General features: G+C 38.6%; 1 protein-coding gene across 4 annotated transcripts in view; it reads left to right on the plus strand.

The window, feature by feature from the left end:
- Nucleotides 1–17,796, plus strand: part of SMAD2 (SMAD family member 2) — a 76,590-nt gene that overhangs the window by 4,695 nt on the left and 54,099 nt on the right. The window lies entirely within an intron of this gene.

Raw genomic sequence — 17,796 nt, forward strand, 5'->3', positions numbered from 1 at the left:
AAGATCCACAGTACCTTCTATGACTATCATGCTTTTAGTTAACTTAACACTTTTAGTACTTAACACAGTACCTACTATGACCAACATGTTTTCATTTGTTTTGCCATTTAGAGCAGCACCATGATTCCAGACTGAGAAGCCTTTCATGTTAGGCCAGTAGTAAAGAAAGGTGATCTAAGTAGTGTAGCACCCCATGCCACCCCTTTTCTTCAGAGTAAGTCATTCTTTGTCAGTCTGCAGAGGTGTCATGTAAAACGGTTCACTCCAGCTTTAAAACAGAGTGTGCTAGAGATTTCAAGGACGGAACAAGTGTGGACAGTTTGCTAGTCTGTTGAGGGCTTCTTACCTCTTATGTGTGACTTTGACCCGGTATTAGCCTTAATAATTTTTGGGGGAATTATTCGCCTTCCTACCTCTGAGTTACTTTCTAAATCATCTACTCTATTAAATGCTAATTGGTGACCTTGTAATACATGGCCTTAGCTATTTTTTAAAGATTTTTTTTTTTTTTACCAGTAGTACAAAAGTAGTTCAGTCTTACTCATTTAAAAATGCAGTTTGAGGCTTATTGCTTGTCTTTGATCAATTTTGATCATTGCTCCGGATTGTTATAATTGTAATACATTCAATTAGGACATGTTTCAGTGCTGATTCTAGATAGACATGTCAAGAATAGCTCTCAGCTTCAATTTCAGTAATTTCATGTGGGGAGAATGTAAGTTTGCCAAGCTAGTTGAATTTAGACACTGCCTCTGATTTGGCCAGATAGCCAGAAACATTAGGGTAATTCAGTGATTTACATACTTGCCTAACATTCTAGAGTGGACGCGTTCCTCTTCATGCGTCTGAGCCGCAGCGGTGGAACCGTGCCTGGTAATTTAGATCTGTCTTCAGTTTGTGCTTGTAAGAAAACAGAAATCCTAAAGTCAGTGATTTAATCCCACCAAAATTTGTGAGTTTACTATGAAATGGTCACTAATTCTCCTGTGGGTCGTTCTCTACTTTTTCAAAATCTGGAATTACTTTGGCCTGAAGACAAAAGCAATGGAAAGTGAGTGTAGACCTTAGTTGCTGTCTGTTCAGTCCATGCGTTCAGTTTGCATCTGAAAACCTTCATTTCCTTAAATCTAGTGCCCTACTCCTAACTTTTTAGGGGGAGGGCATAGTTTCAGGCTTAATGTATTCAGTTAGTAAGGAAGAATAATCATGGGGGGGGGGGGCGCCACTGGAAGTCCATCAAGTTCAGTACCTTGAGGCTTGGAATTCAGAAAAGACTGGATCCGAGGAAGTGACATGGAAAATCTGTGATCTTGTAATTTGCCTGTGTTTAAAGTGAAGTACATTTTCATATGCTGCTTCAGCTCTTCCAACAATTCTATAAAGATAATGGTTCAGCTTTTGTAAATATGAAGGAAATGCTCTATCTTAATTCCATCCTTCATTACAAAATGTGGGGCGGTGAATCCGATTTGCAAAGTTCACAGAATAAACTCCTGATAAATGCTACAATGGGAGCTGGGCCTATGAGCTTTCTCCCTTGATTTGAATGAACTCTGGAAACTTTTTTGTTGACTAGAGCTGTTCTATCTGTGGCAGTGAATGCAAATTTTCCATGTTTAGACCAACCTTTTACTTCCTAGACAGGTGGTTAGGGTGTATGTAGTTCATGTAAACTGGCCAATTCAACTTTTATTTATAAAATGTTTTAAGTGTAAGGAGGGTCCAGCTTTGGCCTGAGGTTTGTACGTTGGTCATTTCTGCTCTAAACCCATAGTTTTCAGACTGAAAGCATGCGTGCGCGCGCGCACACACACACACCCCCCTATGCACACAACAACCAGAAGGCTTTTGCAAAAAATAAGTAAATAAAAATAAAACATTCTGCAGAATCTCAAAATGTAAGGGGAATGGGCAGTTGCTGAAGCCCTGCCTGCTTGGTTTTCCCCTTCCCCAGGAAGCCTTTGGAGCTCCACTGAAGAATAATAGATCGTGGAGAAAAACCTTGGCTGTCGACCCAAACTGACAGGGTAGACGCTAGCCACATGTGGCTATTTAGCGCTCAAACTGTGACTACAGTAACTGAGGAAATAAATGTTAAATTTAATTTAATAGAAAGTTCTGTGGAACAACCCTACTCTAGACTTGGCGTTGATTGCACTTTCACAGCCTGAGGACTGTACCCACTTGACGTGGCTGTACGTGCTGCTTCAGCAGAAGGTCAGGACAGGCTCTGGGAGTTTGAAGGGCAGTTGCAGTACTGAGTATTCATGCTGAGTTGAGTCTGGGCCTGAGCTTGTCTGGTCTCCTAATAATTGGATGCCTTTTTTTTTTTTTTTTTTTTAATAATCTGGGAATGATAAACCAGCATGTAATTTTATGTCTACAGGCTGACTATAGACCTATAGATTCCATACAACTCATTCAGGGTGAAAGGCATAGAACTCCAAGAACAGGCAGTCTCTTCACACAGCAATCCCTATGTAATGTGGACTTTCACTGAACAAATGACCTAGTTTCAGGGTTAAATTCAAGCTCTCACATTACGTTTTGACAGTCCATAAAACTGAATACACAAATGTTTTCTATTTGCTTTAGTTTAAAAGGCGCCCAGCGTTCTCCATCTCATGGGGCCACGTTGGGTTTCCAGTGGCAGTATCTTTCCTTACTAGCTTACAACTTTGAAAAAAAGTGTAGTGAGAATTGAGAAATCTGTTTTTTTTTTCAAATAGTTTTTATGTTTTTTTATTTTTTTCATGCTTTCCGTGCTCCTCATTTCTTTGACTAAAACCATTGTAAAAATCCACGTCATTAGCAATTTGCTTTTTTCCTACCTGTGTGGTATATGTTTGAATGTGGATGGTCAAAAACCTAACAGTGATTTTATACTATTTCTAGAAGGACCTTAGGTGTTCTTTGAGATGGTACCATCATATTTCAAGTGTTTTATGTTGAAACATCTAACTTGATTTTCATTTGAAATAAAAATTCATATAGGTATTTGGGGAATATTTGGTATTTGCAATTTGAAGATATTTGAAACCTACATTTGCTTTCTATATTTAATCACTTCCTTTGTTCTAGACTTGAACCTTGTGAAATGGTTTTTTTGCCATCTTTTATATTCTGTTTCCTACGTCCCTTTCAGAAGTCACCAGTGAATTCTGAACAGCCAAGTTTAGCAGTCTTTTTCAGTTATCATACTACTGTTCTCAGTATTTGACATTATTGACTATACTTTTCTTTATCTTGGTTTCTTAAAATCTCACAGACCTGCTGAAACAGACTCAGATTAGGCCCATTCGACCTGTTACAAATATTGAATAAAATGAAGGGCTTCATTTCTCTGGTGTATATAGTTGATCTAGAGAGGGAGGGGAAGAGGAGAGGAGAAGGAGAGGGAGAGAATGTTCCCAGGTATACCAGAAACTTGGAAATCAGTCAGTGTTAAGGAAAAACAGACTCTGGGGGAATTTATGAGGTAAGAATCCAGTAGCTAGGGATGGAGTTGTAATGCCAAGACTCAGGGAACTATATGCTAAATGTGTGTGTGCACGCGCGTGTGTGTAGAAACTGTTCCAATATCATTGAAACATCTGTGGCCTCTGGCAAAAACAAGACTCAGACCTCTCTATGAAGGAACTAGAAAAACACTAGTCTTTATAGATGGACTTAAATATCACATGAGGGCCAAGCATGATAAATAAAAAGCAGATACCAGCTAGATGTAGAATGATGGGCTTTTAAAATAGGTCATACATTATTGTCATTCAGAATTCAAAAGGTACAAAAGGATATATGGTGAAAAGTCTGTGCCATCCTGTTCCTTGCCCCACCCAGTTGTCTTTCCAAAGGCTGGTAGCATTACTAGGTTTTTGTGTAATGCTCCAGAAGCTCTGTGCATATATGAGCAGCTCTGTGCATCTGTAACCTTTTAGTACACATGGTCATGTATTTTACATAACAGTGCATCTTGTAGATTATTCCACATCAGGACATAATAAGTACCTTTTTACTTTGGTTTTACGTATTCTTTATATGGGTGCCTATAATATATTTAACTGGTCGTCCATTGGCGGACATTTAGGTTATTTCCAGTCTTGTGGTATTAAAAACAGTGTTGCAACAAGTAAACTTTGTTTATTCATCATTCTATGCATGCATGAGGTAGATTTCTAGAAGTAGGTTAAAGGATATCTACATTTGTATATTTATTTTAGGGAATGTGCTTTATCCCCCCCTTTTTTTAGTGGGTAGTACATGCACATGGTGCAAAATTCAAAAGAACAAAATAGTAAATAATGAAAAGTAAGTCTCCCTTAGACCCAGGTCCACTTTCCAGAAATGGAACCACTGTTAATGAGCTTCTTTCTTGTGTATTCTTCTAGAGCTGCTCTAACGTGGCCCCTCGCCACATGTGGCTGTTGGATACTTGAAATGTAGCTAGTCAGAACGAGGTGGCCTGCCAGGTGTAAAATACAGAGATTTATAACAGTACAAAAAATAGAATGTATTTTAATTTTTTATGCTGATTGCACATTGAAATAATATTTTGGATATAGTGGGGTAAATCAATTAATTATTTAAATGATTAATTTAACATTTTTACTCTAGTTTTTTAATGTGGCTAGTAGAAAATTTTCAGTTGTGTGTGTGGATGGCATCCTGTTTCTGTTGGGTAGCACTGGCCTAAAGAAATTCCTCGTGGATACAAACATGTAGGAATATATGAGAATTTCTCTTCCCAGGTAGGTTTTTTTTTCTTTTGCATTGTAGTCTGTGGGAGCAGAAATCTCTTGCTAAGATGATGGTTAAAAGAGACATCAGGCAGTTCTTCGCTGTCTCGTTTACTCTTAACCATTTACCATGATCATTGTGGGTCTCACCAATGAAAGTCATGCTTCCATTGACTTTTATGGTGTTTGTGCACTTTGGAGAGAAGCCTGACGTTATTCTTGGCTCTCTGTTTTTGAACCTGCTCTAATTTGCACTGGTTGCCTCTGCACCTAGGACATGGCCATCATCCTGGGATTCCCCTTCATGGTCCTCTTATGGGGTTCTTCACTTTCTCCTTTATTAGATCTCTTATTCTTTTGGCTCTCCCTCCTTTTGATGAAACATATCCTTCCAAGACTTTCCTTGGGAGAGAATGTGTTGGGTAAATATCTGGAGATGTTACGTGCTTGAAAATACCTTTATTCTGCCCTGGTTGGGTAATAGAATTCTAGGTCGGAAGTAATTTTTTTTCGCCAGAATTAATGAAGGTGTTGGTCTATTGACTTCACTTTCAGTGTTACTCTTGAGATAACAGAGCTTCTGGTTTCTTCTCTGAATAACCTACTCTTTTCTCCTAGGAGACTTTAGGCTTTTCCTTTGTCTTCAGCATTCTGAGGTTTCACCCCCACCAGCCTGGATGTGGGTATGTTTTCTGCTGTTGTCCTGAGGTCTTGATCCTTGATCGGCCCTTTAGATCTGGAAACTCCCATCTTTCAGTTCAGGGGTTATTTCTAGATTTCTTTGAACCCCCCCCCCCCCAATCTCATGTCTTTTTGAAGTCCTGTTTGGATATTGGACCTCCTGAATTGGTCTTCCAGTTTTCTTCACTTTTTCTGCTATTTTCCATCCTACTGTTTTTTACCTTCTGAAAGATTTCCTCTATCTTACTTTCCACCCCTTCTATTGATGCCCCCCCTTCTGTTATCAAAAACCATCAAGCTATCCAAGAACTCTGCTTTTATTCTTTGAATGTGTCTTGTAAAGCAAGCTGCTCTTGCTTCAGGGTTGCTCTCTCTCCCCTTGTTTCTCTAGCTGTGTTGATGATTTTTACAATGTTTTCTTTTCTCTGTATGGTCTCAGATTTCTTGAGTTGCATTTTACTGTTTTTAGCCATTTTTCCCTTAGGCAATGAGAGTCATCCTTGATTACAGAGGTAGGGGTCCAAAAAGTTGCTTAGAAACTGAGCATGTGGGTGAGTCTTGTCTCCTTTCAGTTTCATTGTAGAGTGATCTGTGTGGGCTGTTTGTTGGTAAACTCTCAGTATTAGTATCTGTACGTCTTCCCTCCTGGGTTTGGTCAGGTACCCCAGAGAAGACTCTTGATCTGACTAAATGGGTAAAGGTCTGGCTGCTAGTATTTTGGAAGCCAGAACCCATTGGAGGAAGGGGTTCGGAGTCCGCATTTAGCATACAATGTACTCCTCCTGTTCCTTTACTCCCTCTCTTTTCGTAGTGGTCCCCAGACCATCTCCTAGTCCAGTGAGACTGTTTTACTCTCTGCTGAGAATAAACATTTGATCTTTCGGAGAGGGAGAGGAACAAGTACCCAGTGACACAGAGTGGGGGAGCAGGTCTGAGGATGTCATTGCTTCTCAAATCTCTCTCACCCAGTCCTGCCTGTTTCTCTCAACCTTCAGTGTTTGCTGTGACTGGTACTGTCTTTTACTTAACCCTTTGAGGATTCTGCTGTGAAAATCAGATGTTTCCCTACACCTCGCATAGAGTTAGTTCTCTGATCTGTTCAACAATGACTTCTTATCTGTTCATTTTCCAGTTACCAAAATTTTGCTTGTTTTCTTTTTTACTCTTCTCTCTGTCCTCATGAAATTGTCTTTTTTCTTTTTCTAATTTTATTATGGTTTTTAATAGGCTGTTTTCACCTGCAACCTACTGATTAAAGTTTTCCATTAAAAAAAATTGTAAGCATAACCCTCTGAAAGAATTAGAATAGAATGTATAACTTCAAATCAGGATGAGGAAGTGGAAATAAATTTGATCATTCCAACAGAAGGCAGAAGAGGAGGAAAAAAGCAAAGAAGATGCTTAGGTATTAGAAAACACAAAATAAGATGATAGAAAATTAGCTGAAGTATTTTCATAAACCCAATACATAATTTCAGGTAGAGCTTGGTGATTAAAAGAGAATGAAACGTTAAAAAAAAAAACCCTCAACTAAATGCTTTTTATTAATAGACATACTTAAAAGTATGATGACATAGTTTCAAAGTAAAGGAATAAAACATATATACACTAGGCATAAACTATGTCTTAATCCATCTTGGGCTGCTGTAACAGTATTCCATAGACTTGGGGCACTTACGAACAACAGAAATTTATTTCTCACAGTTCTGGAGACTGGGAAGTCCAAGTTCAAGGCGCCAGCAGATGTGGAGTCTGGTGAGGACCTGCTTCCTCCTTCATAGATAGCTGTCACTTTGCTGTCACCTCATACGGTGGAAGGAGGCAGGAGAATTCCCTAGGGTCTCTTTTATAAGGACACTAATCCCACTTATGAGGAGATGTTAGGACATGTTAATAAAGAACTAAAAATTAATGAGCTAACTATACAATGCAATGAGTTAGAAAAAGGAAGGAAATAAAGTTAAGAAACATTAATGAAAAAAAAAGTTATAATCAGATCAACTAAATGAAAGGTGCTAAGTTGAAAAGACTACGTTTGCCAAGATTGATAGAGGAGGAAAAACGGGCACAAATGTATTAGAAATCAAAAAGGGATATAACTAACTACAGACAAATTGAGATTAAAAAAAAAAAACAACAACACTGTGAAGAGCTTTTTGCCTTTAAATTTGAAAACAAATAGCATGCACAGTTTCTTGCAAAATAAATGATCAAAATTGGCTTAAGAATAAGAAACTTGACAAGATTATTATTTATTTAATTTTCTTTTTTTAAAGATTTTATGTATTTGTCAGAGAGAGAGAGAGCGAGCACAGGCAGTGGAAACAGCAGGAAGAGGGAGAAGCAGGCTCCCTGCTGAGCAAGGAGCCAGATGTGGGACTTGATCCCAGGACGCTGGGATCATGACCTGAGCAGAAGACAGACGCTTAACCAACTGAGCCACCCAGCGGTACTAACAAGATTATAATTTAAAGACTTAAGTTAGACATCTCTGTATAGCAAAATAAGATTAAGTAAAAATCCCAAACCAAAAACCCAAATCCCAAGTGAAAACCCCAGATGGGAAAGTTGTATAAAACATATGAAGGGGGACACCTGGGTGGCTCAGTCAGTTAAGTGTCTGTCTTTAGCTCAGGTCATGATTCCAGGGTCCTGGGATCAAGTTCCACTTTGGGCTCCCTGCTCAGTGGGGAGTCTATTTCTCCTTCTTCCTCTGTCCCTCTACCTGCTTGTGTGCGCATGCGTGTGCTCTCAAATAAATAAAATCCAAAGCCATATGAAGAATCAGTAATTCCAGTTTTATACAAAATGTTAATAGAAAATAACAGAAAAAGTTATTTTGTTAGGCTGCTGTAATCTTGATACTCTGGGTGAGACAAGTGTAGTATGCAAAGGGAGGTGAGTAGGCCACATCTCACTAATGGACGTTGGAATAGAAATTTTAGGTAAAATGTTAGTATTTGCTTAAAAAATACCATGACTAATAAGGGTGTGTCTCAGGAATGTAAAGATGATTAAACATTAGAAAACTCATAAATGAAATGAACACATCAAAGGAGAAAAGCCATATGATAATCTTCATGGTTGAAGGGGGAAAAAAAGCATATGATTAAATTCTGTACTCATTCTTAGAAAACTTAGTATAAGAGAACTTAATTTGAATAAACTATTGTTGGTTAAAAAAAAGAACAGACAAGTGTACATAAGGCATGATTCCAATTATATGAGTTTCTAGAACGGATATAATTACTTTGATAGAAGTCAGATCAGTAACTGCCTGGGGTGAGGAAGGTAGATTGACTGAAAAGGGACAAAAGGAAACTTTCTGGGATGGTGGTTATGTTGGTGTATACATTTGTCAGAACTCATCAAACTATACATTTAGCATTTGTGCATTTTATTGTGTGTAAACTATGCCTCAATAAAGTTGATTTTTAAACCGTATGTAAAAACCATGCATTTCTGTATACCAGCAAGACACAAAATTTAAATTTAAAAAGTCACTATTTAAAATGACAACAAAAGCCACAACATATCTAGGACAAAATAAACATGTGTGAGACCTAAATGGAGAAAATTTTAATACTCATATAATTCAAATTATAAGCAGATGTACTTGTGTTTATGAATGGAAGACACTATTATTAACATGTCAGTTTTCCTCCACTTATTTATATATTTGGTGTCATTCCAATTAAAATCCCAGGAGGTGAAAGAGGATTCACTTTATCAGATACCAAGATAATTCTTTCGCTTTAGTAGTTACGATGTGATGGTATTTAGATTAATGGAAGATAGAGATTAAGGGAAGAAAAGAAAAGAGCCTAGAAAAATAAGTAGCATTGTAATTGCTAGGGAAGTTTCAATATATGGTACTGGTATACTTGGTTATCTTTGTTGGGGAGGGAAAGAGCCCTACCTCACAACATATACAAAAATAAGTTACAAGGATGAAAAGCAAAACTTTAGACTTAATGACTTTTAAAAGATGACAACAAATGGAAGGATTTTAAAGAAGATCCCAGTGTATACATAATACAGTATTTAAAATACTGATTAAATATGTTCACATTAAAGTAAAATCTTAAGTATATAAAAAGCCATTGGAAGTCACTTGCTGGATGAGGATATGTGGCTTGTGTGATTAAAAAAGATTATCATCCAGAATATGTAAATAAACCTTGTGAATTAAGGAAAAGATGGTGAATATGAGCAGGTAATTCAAAGGAATAGAATCCTGAAAAGTCAATAAACATGAAAATATTCTCAAACTTCTTAGTAGTCAGGAAAGTGCAAAACTTCAGCAACCCTCTGTGTCAACACCCATCCTTTTGGCAAAAGTTCGAGGGACCAAATAATGTCAAATGTTGGGCAGAGTAGGAACTCCTACTTCCCTGGTGGGAATGACAATTGCTGTCACCAGGTTGACCGTATTTGGTAAAGGATATGTGTGAGTCCTTCTATGCAGCCTTTCTGCTCCTGGGCATATGTCCTAAGGCAGTGGCTTTTCATATGTTTTTTACAGACCCTGGTGGAAAGTAGTATTTTACATGTGACAAAAACTGAATTAAAAATTTTTAAAAAGTGTACTCTGTTTTCTACTGTATTCTGGCTTATTTTCTCTGAGTTTTATTCTTAATTTTTGTCTGTTTTTTCTTTTTCTTTTTGAAAGATATTTTTCAGAATTAGCTAAATGGATTTCATGTTCACCAGTGGTTCACGACCCTGACTTTAGAGAAATAGCAGAGGAGAAGATACAGTAAAATGTCCATTTTAATTGAAAGAGACCACGAATTAGGTTGTAGTGTACCGTGTATTTCTCACTGTGGCTCTTCTTTTTGATCAAGAAGTCTGAAAGTTTCTGCCCTTGAACAGTTGTCACATACCTTAAGAAGATAAACATCTGACTACTCATGGCAGCTTGTAAAAGTGGAGAATTGGAAACAATCTAAACAGGAATCAAAAGGAGAATGGACAGTTAGCTGTAACAGTCACACAGTGCAGTGCTGGATGAGCTGAAGTGAATGAGCTAGAGTGCAAGATTATATATCGTGTCGGCATGGATAGTAATAATAGTGGAAGAAAAAACATGACATGAACAGTGTTAAAGTTTCATAGAAATTTATAAAATGTGCACATTTATTTTATGAATACTATATGTAGCAAAACCATTAAGTGACAATGGGGGAAAATCAGGGTTGTGATGATCTCTGAGAAGCAAGGAGGAGGGGAATGGGAATGGAAAGGTATATGTAGGGCACTTGAGCTGTATCCATCTATCATGTCTCATTTCTTATATCTGATCAAATACCGTAGAATGTTAAGAATTGACAGAGCTGAGTGGGAGGCCCAAGGGTGTTTCCATATTTTTTTTGGTATGACTGAAATATTTAACTTTTTAAGATAAACACCACAGTAAAACCCAAGATATTTGGAAGAATAAATTCAAGAAGTTGTGTGAGACCTTTCCAGAGAAAATTATACAACTTATTGATGGATAGTAAGTCCAAAATAAATGGAAACATCTCATTTTCATAAATAGGGATACTCAATATTATAAATATGTTGGTTCTTCACAAATTAATGTGAATTCATTGCACTTGTAATCAAAATCCTGTGAGTTTTGGTGGAACTTAGTAAACTAAACTTAAGATCACTAACATCAATTTGAAAAATAGAGAGAGGGGCTCACCCTGCAGGTAATCCACTTACTGGAAAGCAGGAGTCAGTAAAATCCTGTGATACTGGTGTAGGTTTGAACAAGTACAGTGAACAGAATACAAAGCCCACAATCAGATGTTGGTTTGTAGGGATTAGGTACGGGAGCTGCATGAATTACCAGAGAAAAGATAAACTGTTTCGTACATGGTGCTGACAAAGTGGGCTATCCTTCCAGGAGGGGTTCAGGTCACTATCTCAGCCCCTAACCAAAAACAAATTCCTCGTATATTAGAAACGTAAATGTGAAAAGCAAAACTAAAATATCTGCAAGAATATCTAGGGAGGAGTATCTTTAACATCTTTGTAACCTCAGATTCCTCATTTGGAAATAAGGGTATCTACCCTACTAGCTGCTTGTGAGAGTTGAGTTAATGCTTACCTGGACCCTGAGACTAATCTGTTGTGTCGTAGAGTAAGCAAGCACTCAGTCAGTCTTCTGTGTTTGCGGGCAGAAACGGATTTCTTTAGAAAGAAGCAAAGTGCAGCATAAAGGATTCTAACGTATAAATTTGTGTACTCTAAAGCTATAAGAAAATGAGAAAACGTTCTAAGGCTTTGGAGATTTTTTGTAATACATAACGCATGATAGGATTTCTATCAGAGTAAATACAAGAAGCAAAGAACAGCGGGGTTGAAGACTACAAAGAACACGTACTGTAGTTTAAGGAAATATGTAGAGAATCCTGTTTGTGAAGCTATGTTACACCACGATTAATAACTTGCAGGCTTTATTTGTGAGTTCGGGATAATCAGACCTCTTACTTAACTGAAACTTTCCAGTGAGTAATCTTTGAATCCTAATTTTACTGATCTATCACTTGATAAGCTTTCTTACTGAGCTGTGCAGATGAAGTCTTCCTATTCTAATGAATCCTGCTTGTATGTCTCACTTATTGCTGAAATTAGGAACAGAATTAGTATCTGAACTTGTTTTTCAGTTCTTGCAGATGTTGGAAAAAAAATTCTAGCTTCAGTATAGCGCTTGCTGCCACACTATGGGAGGAATCTGTATATTCTGCAAATGACTCATTCATATTTCAATAACTTGATCATAAATCTAGTTTTCTTACTCCCTTTTGTCTTCAGCTTAGAGCATATTGACATGGATTCCTTGTAAAAACCTAAATTCAGTCTATTAACATTTCAAGACTGTTGGCTAAATATATCTTAGCTATTTAAAATGCTCAACTGGTTGAAATGTATTATCAGCATTACTGAAAAATATTTTACTGAATAATTTAAAAGTTCTCCAGAGATAATTAGCCAAGTGTCAGCCAGCCATGGTTACAGAGACATGACAAGTTGAGGCTGGTAACTTTCAGTGATTACATCGTTCCAAGGTGGTCATAAGTGCTGTTCTAAGACATGGGACACTGAGATCATGTGGTTGTACTAGGCCATGAGGTCATTCAGATGACCCAGAGTAGGTTTAAACTTTTCATGTGTTTGTTCCATGAAGAAAAAAAAATTAAGGTTTCATAGAAAACTTTCATATCCCCAAGAATGCATCTGAACTCCTAAGAAACATTTCTCCTGACAGAAGTGTCCAGAGGACCTGTTACTTAGATTCTTCCTGCTGCTGAGAATCCCTTTCAGTGTTGCTGATTATCGGAAGTTTAATTTTTATTCATTTTTTTAGGTTGAGTTCTCATACATGGATTAATTGAACCAAAGGTCTAGACACTTTGAGATAAATTCTTCTTCTATTTTGCTTGTTCTGTCAGTTTTTCACAAGAAACAGGGATCCCTCTTGGAACTCACAGAGAGTTTTGTTCTAAGGCTAAAATTGGTGTGGGGCCGGAACTGGACCTGGAGAGGCCTTAGAAACCAAGCCTGAAGACCAGCTGCCTTTGCTTTTCAGCAGGACTCACTGTCTCTGCTTTGCCTGGGCACACTCTTGCTTCTGTGCTGACTACCCTTCCCCGAGCCTCTGTGGTCTTCTGGTCATGTCATGAGCACGGTGACTTACATAAAGGCCTGTATAATGCTGACCCGGTAACAGCCTTCAGATTTGCTTCTCTTTCTCTGTTCAGATAGGGATTTGTCTACCACTGCATGCTCTTTAGTTATGTTCCTTAGTGGTAGTTGTTTTTGAATCCTCCTTTTCCCTAAAATGTCTGCATCCACTTGGTCAATAACGGGTGAATCGTCTCAAAAATAACTGAAGGAATACTCCTGTCCTTAGCTCTAGCTTCTGTCTTTGGCTCTGTCATCCGAGCCGGCCTTCCTCTCCCGGGTGGCCTACCACATGGCTTCCCTGTATCCCATATTGATCCCATATTGTAGCAATACCTGGATTTTTTGGTAACTCCTAAAATGTTATCTGCCTCTAGAAAACATGCTGAACTTTCTGCCTGATGTTCTCTCCTCTCTCTTTCTTTTCAGGCTTCTGCTGTGGTGTCCCTGTTGTGATACCTCTCCCTTCTAAAGGTTGAATTAATAAGCATGTTCTCTGTGCTCGGATAAGACTATGTCACATGGTACTGAGGTTTATACAGCTGGCTCCCCTTCAGCATGCTTTGTGGCAGAGTAGGAATTCAACAGAAGCCCGAGGTAGCCAGCTATACCTTTTGCTGCCGGGTAGTCCCAAACGTCGACTTTGGTGGATTATTACGTGGTGTTTGATGGAATTTTGTGTATTTGCTCTATTTGTCAAGTTGTAGCTTTATGTACTAGAGTGCTTATTTATGTGTATTATGACAGAGTCTACCACTGTAAACAGCTTAACAGTGCTACTCTCAAGTTCTGTCTGTTCTTTACTTACCCTACAGATGTCTAGCTCTGAGCGAACCTCACGTTCTCACCAGTTCTGCTCTACTGCTAAAGAAAGTCACATAATCCTGCTTATTGGCTCCTTTCACATTTTTAGTGTCTAAACCACAGCTGGGCTATCAAGAGTGCCAGGGTGGCATTGTGATGTGGAGTTCCAGGAGACGTCCCTTAAAAAGTCTATCCGTGGCCAAATAAATTTATGAAATTTGGCATACTGTATTGCCTCTTCTGGGAGATCCTTGGAACAGTCTCCTGAATTGAGGCTGGGGGCCTTAACCTCATTACTCGTTCCTCCCTTATGAGGAATGAATAGGATTATTTATTAGGTTGTGACCACTTTTTTTTTTTTTTTCTAGCAAACTATACCGCGGCCTGAGTATCTTCAGTTGGGAGACCATTTTGAGAATGGTCTTTTGAGAATTATACTTGTTTCTTTTTTTCGGTAAATGTATAGCTTTATTACAACAGCCTTACTGCCGTGCAGATTCTGTGCAGTTTTCCATGGAGACCGTCATATCACCAGAGAATATGCCTCTTCTTTCCAGTCTTTGTGCCTTTTTTTTTTTTTTTTCTTTCTCTTTCTTGCCTTAACTGGGCTGGCTAGAACATCCAGTGCATTATTAAATAGAAGAGGCAACAGTGGACATCCTTGTCTTATTTCCAGTTGTAAGGAAGTGGATTTAATGTTTCACCCATTACATATGTTGCTGGCTCTAGGTTTTTCGTAGATGTCCTTTTGCAGAATAAAGAACTTCTTCCTCTTTTCTATTTTTCTATTTCCAGTTTGCTGAGACTTTTAAATCATAGATGGATATTAAATTAACATTGTCAGATGCTTTCTTTTTTTCTGCATTGGTTAAGAGAATCATAAGGATTTTCTCCTTTATACTATAAATGAGGTGCTTACTTTTTTTTTTTTTTTTTTTTTTAATGTCAAGTCTGTTTTGTTCCCTGGGATAAACCCCACTTGGTGATGATATATTACCTTTTCTGTGTATGTTACTGAATGTGACTTGCTAATATTTGTTACGGATTTTTCCATATAGAAGTGTAGACCTTTGCATTGCGTTAGTGCAGAATCTTGGGTCCAAGCCAGTTTCTTGCTCCCGTGCCAGGATCGGATAGCTTTTTCTTCTACTCATTCCTCAGCATGGGTGTATCTTTGTCTGGGACTGGTGGTGGCAGTGTCTCCTGCCTTCCTGTAGCGGAGTAGACTGTGGTTATTGTTATGTGGTGAAAGGCTTATTTGCGTGTGGTAGGTGGGCAAGTAGATTCTGCCCCCTCGACCCTCTTCTCTCTCCTCCAATAGTACCGTAGCTTTCACTCTGTTCTTTCCCTTGGGCTCTGGGTGTGGGAGGCTTTCCTGATTCTCCCCTCCTAGGCTTTTGTTTCATAAGAGATGCCACTAAGGGGGAAGAGTTGTCTCCCAACTCTTGCTCCATGCCAGTCTTTCAAGAGATCTCAGTTGAAGCCCTTGGAGAAGAGCTTGTGAATGAGTGCAGATTTCTTCTGTCTGGGTCTTCCACAAATTCTTAACTGTCATCCTAGCCGACACTCAGCCGTTATCTTCACTTCTGTCTTCAACTTTGAGCCCATTGATATGACTGTGTTTCCTTTGTATCTGTGGGTTGTTTTCTGTCATCATTTCTGATAAGTTCTTGGCCAGTATCTCTTCATGTATTTTTTTCTGCCCTGGTTTCTCTTTCTTCTCCTTCTGGGACTCCAGTTTAACTCCACTTAAACCCAGTAGACATTTGGTCTTGGATATTCAGGTTTTTTTTTTTAATGTTTCCCCCCCCACTTTGTGTTTCAATTTGGGTACTTTGATTTGACCTGTTTCCAAGTTCACTGTTCATTACTGTTATTAAATCCATCTAAAGAAATCTTTAATTCTGATGCTGTGTTTTTCATTTCTAACATTTCCCTGTGATTGTTTTTTTCTAGCTTCAGTGTATGTAATGAAATTCTCCCATTTCTTTATGCATGTTGTCTGTGTCTTCCATCAGGTCCTTTAATGGTTTTGTCTCATTCATTTTAGTCAGTTTAGTAATTCCGACATCCGGGCCCTCTCTAATCCAATTATATTCATAATTTCACCTTTGCCTGTGGCTTGCTATTCCCTGTATCTTGTAATTTTTGATTGAATGCTGAATATTTGTATAAAAACCATACAGATTGAAGAAAATGGTATTTACTTACAGAAAACTGCCCATCATTTCTTGTGTTTAATAGATGGTGGGGTTAAATCAATAAGCTGTGTTGTTGGGGCTAGTTCAGGATTTTGTTGCAACTGTAGTGTTTTGAGAGCAGGATTGAGACTTTGCCTTTGGAAGATTTGTTGTCTGAGTGTAATTCCAGCTGCCTCTTTGTGCTGTATATCTGAGCCTTCAGCTTCCTTGACCTGGCGTGATTTCTCTGTTTATAGCCCAGTTGTCAGTCCCTTGGTCATTCTGGATTTCTTTTTGCTCTAGTCCTACCCCAGACTTTGGTGCAGAGTGAGGTATCTCTCTGCTAGTAACACCTTCCAGGGGTTCCTTGCAGCAGCCCGTCCCTAATCCAGCCTTGGTAGTTCAGTGTCCAGAGTATCGGGGTGAAAGTTTTTCTCTTAGCTCTGCTCTCCCACCTCAGCCCTTGGCAGCTGAATGTCTGAGATCTCTTGGGTTGATTTCTCTCACTTGTCCTGCACATTCTCTCCCCTCCTTGTCAGAGGACAGATAACTTGGATTTGAGGGAGACCATAAGCTTCTTACGGCATCTGTTTCCAGGCCTGTCTCCACACCTTTGGCATACTTTGACAAGCATGCAGTGGAGCCCTGTAGAAATGAGTGGTTGGGTGGTACAGGTTTGCTCTGTGAAATCCTCAGAATTTTAGTATGTCTTGTAAACTGTTAAAATTTATTAAAGAGTAGATTGGTTTTTCCTTACCCTCCTCTAGGGTAGGATTCTTCCTCTGTAGCTGCTACACCGGGAGAGAAACCATTCCTGGGACTCTCTTCTTTCATGGCTCAGCGCTTTTTGGAATTTAGTTCCACTTAGATTACTTTGCATCCTAAACTCTGATGGGTTCAGAAGAAAACATGATTTCGTAGCCTTATCTGGCTTATTCTGCTTGTTAGGGTGAAATGCTGGTTGGGTGTCATTTCTACATCCTGATTAGAGGAGGGGCTCCTCTACACCTTTTACTTTGTAGCCTGGATATACCTGCTTCATTCTAGCTGACTTTTTGTAGGTTTTTTTTTTTTTTTTTTAAGATTTTATTTATTTATTTGAAAGAGAGCAGGAGCAGAGGCGGAGGGGTAGAGGGAGAAGCAGACTCCCTGCTGAGCAGGGAGCCCAGCCAGTGTTTGATTCCAGGACCCCAGGATCATGACTGAGCTGAAGGCAGACCTTTAACCAACTGAGCCACCTAGGCGTCCCTGTAGATATTTCTTAGAGCTACATTTCTATATCTCCATTCTTCTCAAGTCTCAGCTCTCCAGTTCTGTCCTCAAATGGTAAATGATCTTGTCTCTTATTTTGAGATTAAAGTCATCCACATTAAAATTTAATTATGGGGCTTGTGAAGAGTGTGGGGAGAATTTATGGTAGACGCGTAGAAAACTATGCACATGACAAACTGAGATCATTAACTGGGGAAAAGAAAGAGTTGTACAAAAAGGGAAACATGATTATGTAGTAGTTTACTACTGATCTCATCAGACACAAAACTACCTTTGGGAGATAATTATTAAGGTTGGAGGAAAGTGAGCAGTTGTGGTTTAAATCCTCATTTTCCAAAAACAGCAGATAATACCTAAATTTGATGTTTCAAGGGATACCATCATGAGCCTCTTACTTGAAGTACAATAGCAAGAATCAAAGTTAAAAGATTTTAAGGAATTGTACCTTG

The sequence above is a fragment of the Ursus americanus genome, chromosome 19 (genome assembly GCF_024610735.1).
Source record: "Ursus americanus isolate L20-20 chromosome 19, mUrsAme1.1.p, whole genome shotgun sequence".
Taxonomy (NCBI): Eukaryota; Metazoa; Chordata; class Mammalia; order Carnivora; family Ursidae; genus Ursus; species Ursus americanus.